At 42.0% G+C, this 6,000-nt stretch overlaps 1 protein-coding gene across 1 annotated transcript in view; it reads left to right on the plus strand.

Annotated features, from left to right (window-relative positions):
- Positions 1-4,640, plus strand: part of EMCN (endomucin) — a 127,463-nt gene extending 122,823 nt beyond the window's left edge. Inside the window, exon 11 of the mRNA XM_005681371.3 lies at positions 4,100-4,640. The gene's annotated coding sequence lies outside the window, so the exon portion shown is untranslated. The remainder of the gene's footprint in view (positions 1-4,099) is intronic.

The raw sequence follows: 6,000 nt of genomic DNA on the forward strand, positions 1-6,000 counted from the left end.
GTGGCATTGGAGGACCCTTGAGAGTCCCTTTCGACTGCAAGGAGATCCAACCAGTCCATTTTAAAGGAAATCAGTCCTGAATATTCATTGGAAGGAGTGATACTGAAGCTGAAACTCCTTTGGCCTCTTGATTCAAAGAACTGACTCATTTGAAAAGACCCTGACGCTGGGAAAGATTGAAGGAGGGAGGAGAAGGGGACAACAGAGGATGAGATGGTTGGATGACATCACCGACTCGATGGGCATGAGTTTGAGTAGACTCCTGGAGCTGGTGATGGACAGGGAGGCCTGGCGAGCTGCAGTCCATGGGGTTGCAAAGGGTCAGACACGACTGAGCGACTGAACTGAGCTGAACTGAAACAAACTGAAACATGTCCAAGATATAAGGCTGCCTGCCAATGCAAGAGACACAGGTTCAATCTCTGGGTTGGAAAGATCCCCTGAAGAAGGAAATGGCAAGTCACTCTGGCATTCTTGTCTGGGAAACCCCATAGACAGAGGAGCCTGGCAGGGTTATGGTCCATGAGGTCATAAAGAGTCGGACACTACTGAGCGACTAAACAGCATCAGCGTCCAAGATAAATCTTAAATGAGAGGGAAAACAATTTCAGAATTGAACAGAAGTCCTTTTAATTGTTCTGAGACCAATCCTATGCTGTAGAAGGCAGGGGACTGGCTGCCACCTGGTCACTCCCTTGCCAGTAGCTCCCCTGTCCATTCTGCTATGAGTCACCTGCCCATTTAAGATATGAGGGGAATTTCAGATCAATAAAGAACCAAGAATAAGCAAGACCAGTAACGTGTATGAAAGTCTCTTCCCCCGGATCCTCAACAAAATGGAATATTGCCCGTTTCTACTTTTCTCCAAGATATAATTCACTGTTACTTCTGTAATTTTCTAAATGATACCCTTGATAATCTAAAAGCATCTTCTTGAACTTCCAGAAGAGCTTAATACGTTTTTCAATTATTTTTCTTACATTTAAAATGAATGATGAGGGCTAAAAAGAAAACATCACAAGTAAAAAGAGATTTATTTTCCAATACTAGTCTATAGCCCTGAATGAATTTCTTCATAATGCTTTACACTGTGTTCAATATCTATAAAACCAGGACAGAATGGTCTTTTCTCTTAAAACCATTGTGCTCCTTTGTTTATAAAGTATTGTCAATATGGTTAAAGAATATAACATGATACTTTATTATTAAAGCAATCATTAATTTTTTAGAGAATCATAAATGTATAATATTTAGGGTTGTGAAAGATTCCATGACCATAAAGTTTTGTATTATCATTGAAGCTGGCAAACTGAACTTTAGAGGGATTATAATGTTGGAAAGAAAGTTTATGCTGGTATTGTATAAACATTCAAACTGGAACATCAACTAATGGAAAAAATCATTAATGAAGCAGGCAAAATCCGTTTCTTGAGAAAGACTGTCAATGTAGAATACACTCTGGTGAAAACCCCAGTTTGTTCCTATTGTTGATTTCTGATCTTTAAGGAGAAAAAATTAGCAGTACCATATTAATCCTGACCATTATCTTATTCAAACAAATCAAAATGTTTACCTAGCTGATCCATGTTGCAAACACTTAGCTTCACTTGGAAGCTCACCTACAGAGGATTATGGTTCAGTTGAAGAAAAAAGTGACAGAAATCTTACTCTGCTAAGTACTAGACCAGGTATTAAGAGGAACATGACATGGTTGCTGTCCTGAAGAAGCTTAGACTCATGGCAAGATATACAAATAAGATCATTTTAGCAGAATATGGTAAATAAGATAGATGATAAAGAATCTGACCTCAGTGTGGGAGACCAGGGTTCAATCCTTGGATCGGGAAGATACCCCAGAGAAGGGAGTGGAAACCTACTCCAGTATTCTTGCCTGGAGAATCCCATGGACAGAGGAGCCTGGTAGGCTACAGCCCATAGGGTCACAAAGAGTCAGATAAAGATAGCCATAGTACCTTGAAGTTTAATGATAAATTTCTTAGAGAATTTAGTACTTAAGTTGAGACTTACAGGATAAGAAAAAAAGTGACCTAGGTTTTTCTAGGCACAGGGAACAGCATGTATAAATGCAAAGAATTATGAAACTGCATGGGGTATGGAAAATTTTATAGAAAACTGTTTACCCTAGAGCTGTTGCAGGGTCAGTGAACCATTGATTCTGTTCCACAATGAGATTAAGTACAGCCTCTGAGTGTAAGCATTTAAAATTGTTATAGCAATCTGATATTGCTTCAACATTTTACTCGTGATTTTATTTAAAAAAATACCAGTTTGCAAATGATTAGAGATGTTTAAAAAAGCCAATCTGGTCCATAGATAATGTCGGAAGCACAGTTCTAGAAGACAGAGCTCAGTGCCAGCAGGGCTGATAAGTGAGGGTGAAGCAGTTGAGGGTACCAGATCATAACAGGGGTTGGCTAAGCTACAGTGTACAGGACTCCACATGGAGAGAATGAAATGCTTTCTTTTCCTAAGCAGAATAAAATCAGATTCTTTCCTTTTTATTAATGCCATCAAGAAGCCATTTATTCATTTTGGGAGACTCTCTGACCTTGAATGTAGAACACACCCAGGAAATTAGGCCAAAACCTGAGAGTGGGGACTGTTTCTCAGTCATCCCAATAACCACTGTACTTCTTCTAGAACTACACCACGCTCTTGCCTGGGCTGGACCATCTGTCAGCCACAGGTGCTCTGGGAGGACATTAGAAATGCCCTGCTTTACAGTCACTTCTGCAGACTAAGGTTTGACATGGACCCTCTGTCCACTCTTGGCTCTTTAAAGCATCCCCCAAACCATGGCAACTAGTGTCCAGCTTCCTCCCAGGCAAGGCAGCAGTGCACTGGTTCCTACCAAAGGCCCTGCCTCCATCAACCATGCCACGAGGGAGTGAAATGCAGGTCTCCACCCTGGTCCCCCTGCCCACCCCAGCCCCACCTTGTCATTCTCCTCCCAGATTCCAGCAAACCACCGGCACTGCCACCAGCAGCGTGAAAGGGCACCTAAGCCTTTCCATGTCGGGGCGGGGAGAGGGACGTGTGCCTCTTTCCCAATTAAAGCACAGAAACTTCCGGCTTCTGCTCCTTTTCACACCAACACAGACAGTTATTTCTGTACTGCAAATGAGAAAACCCAAAGTAATAAACTAAAGCCTTCCTGTGAAGGAGAGGTGGAGTGCCTCTTCGTTCTCTCCCTGATAAGTACACAGCAGCAAAGCATGAAAGTTGCCAATAAATTTCATAACGACTCACATTTTTACCCCAAGCAACAGACCTTGAATGATGTCCCATTAGTGATAGGGTACAGTGAAGTGTTTTAATCAGAAGACAAATATGGTAAGATTTGTGCTTGAAACACGTCACTGAACATTTAATGTGGAAGATTAATTCAAGAGTGATAAAACTGGAAGCAGAGAAGTCAGAGGGCTATTGCAGTTCTGGGTAAGCCAAGTCTGTAGCTGGAATGGAGATGGAGCAGCAGTATGGAATAGAGAAGTGTCTGGAAAATAAAATTCTCCAGAGGTGGTGATTGTGTGAATGCAGGCATTGTGGGTGAGGACTATTAGGGGTATAGAGTATGGCCACGCTTGTAGCATGATTGTCTGCATGGATAGTGGAGGTAAGAGAAAAGGTTGGAATGACTGAGCAAGAGGGAGTGGGTTTGGGAGGCACTCTAGTGGGTTTCCTTTCAGAATTGTTGAGGCTGAAGTGCGTATGGGACATCCCAGTGACTCTATGTGTGTGTGTGTGTTAGTTGCTCAGTCGTGTCTGACTCTTTGCAACCCCATGGACTATAGCCCACCAGGCTCCTCTGTCCATGGAATTCTCCAGGCAAGAATACTGGCATGGTTTGTCATTCCCTTCTCCAGGGGGCCTTCCTCACCCCAGAGTCGAACCCAGGTCTCCCACATTGCAGGCAGATTGCTTATTGTCTGAGCCACCAGGGAAGTCCCTTCAGTGACTCTACTGGGTGGAAAAATACAGCTGGTCTCTGACATTTCTTACCAAGTGATGGTCTCCCTCCAGCATCTCTACTTCTTCCCTTTCTTGTAATCTGAACTTTTTTGTTTTTCCCCAACAGGCTTACTCTTCAGCTTCAATGCTCCATGGGGAGAAAGCCCTGTGGAATCAATCCTGACTTCCAATCCTGCTTGCCAGTCACCTGTCCCAATGAAGTGATATCCAGATGACATGCGGTAGTAATCTAACAGAATCAGAAAGAATCATGCTGCTCCCCTGTCCTTTAGGATGTGAAGAAACACATTACCGCATTTCATAGGAATACCATATTCCTAGGAGAGTGGATTTTAGGAGGGGCATCTGTGAGCAGTTAACCTGACAGACCAGCACGTGGTTTCACTGATGAACTCTGTCCCTTGAGTTTAAAGTTTTCAGAACCAACAGTTTTCATCCACGGAGACTTTTCTACTTTTTCATTGGTCTTATATTACCTAACGTTTATATTTATTGTTTTCCACTATGTTAACACAGGGAAAATTTGCAAGTGTATTATTAAATATTGGGTCAAAATCCTGCCTTGCCACTTTGTACATAAAGATATTTTATTCGTACTTTCATGTGTTGCTGTTAACAAATAATTACTGCACTCACCACACTAAAAATATCATAATGTGGCTGTGAAAATGGCAATAGTAATTATGAGTATTTGGGGATTGATTATTAGAGTATGAGAGCTCACTAATGAAAGGCATCTAAGAAGTGAGAAAGGGACAAAGGATTAACACACTAGACCCTGTCCACAGGAAGTCAATTTACCATCTCTTTGGTATTTCTCTTTGTAATTCACAGTATGTGACAAGGATGTAAGGGCGTTTATGACACTGTGTACTGCATTCATTAAGAAGATAACAAGACTGAGACTTTTCATACTTTATTTGATTGATACTCTCTCTGTGCATATTTTATCTCTTTTAGAAATATAATGATGTGTTCTGGCAGTCATTATTAAATCTCCAGTTTTTACCAACATTTCATAAATACATAATTATGATATTATTTTTCAGAGTATCACTTTCCTAAAAATACCATATGATTATAGCTACCACTCCACTGGGGTATGTTCTTCAGTTGAAAGTTGAAAGCTGACTGATTAACCTTGACCACTCCTTGGACACAAGGGATTGAAACATTGTGTTGGTGGCAGTCCTTTGGAAAGCTGTGGAATGCACAGGTTGACAGTGGTAGCTCTTTGACTTCTATGATTACATAAGCTGATTTCCCAACAGTTCAGCAGGTAAAGAAGCCACCTGCTAATGCAGGAGATGCAGATTTGATCCCTGGGTCGAGAGGATCCCCTGCAGGAGAACATGGCAACTCACTCAATATTCTTGCCTGAAAATCCCATGGACAGAGGAGCTTTGTGGGCTACAGTCCATAGGGTCACAAAGAGTCAGACACGACTGAAGCAACTGAGTACCCAACACAAGCTTATTTCAGTGTTAAATTATCTTAGTGATATGAGGACAATGTAGTGGAGACAGAAGAGCCTATTTAAACCTACCTTTTACGATTGATTTTTTTGCAGTGTGTTTTAAAATGGTCAGCATTAAGGATTATGTAAATGATCATTTTGGTTTCGCCTCTCAATGTCTGGGCAGCTTCTAATCAAGGACATCAGAAAGCATACTTGTATTTCTGGCTGGTGTCTCTTTATGTTTCTTTGAGAAGAAAAATGAAGTAATAAAAGGAAAGGAAAAGCAGTAGAGTATGCGTGTGTGCTAAGTCGCGTCAGTCGTGTCTGACTCTGTGCAACTCTATGGACTGTAGCCAGCCAGGCGCCTCTGTCCACGGGATTCTCCAGGCAAGAATACTGTAGTGGGTTGCCACGCCCTCCTCCAAAGGATCTTCTTGACCCAGGGATCAAACCCATGTTTCTTATGTCTCCTGCACTGGCAGGTGGGTTCTTTACCACTAGCACCACCTGGGGAGCCCAATGGACTATAGAAAAAGGCAAAGATCTCC

Source organism: Capra hircus, chromosome 6 (genome assembly GCF_001704415.2).
Source record: "Capra hircus breed San Clemente chromosome 6, ASM170441v1, whole genome shotgun sequence".
NCBI lineage: Eukaryota > Metazoa > Chordata > Mammalia > Artiodactyla > Bovidae > Capra > Capra hircus.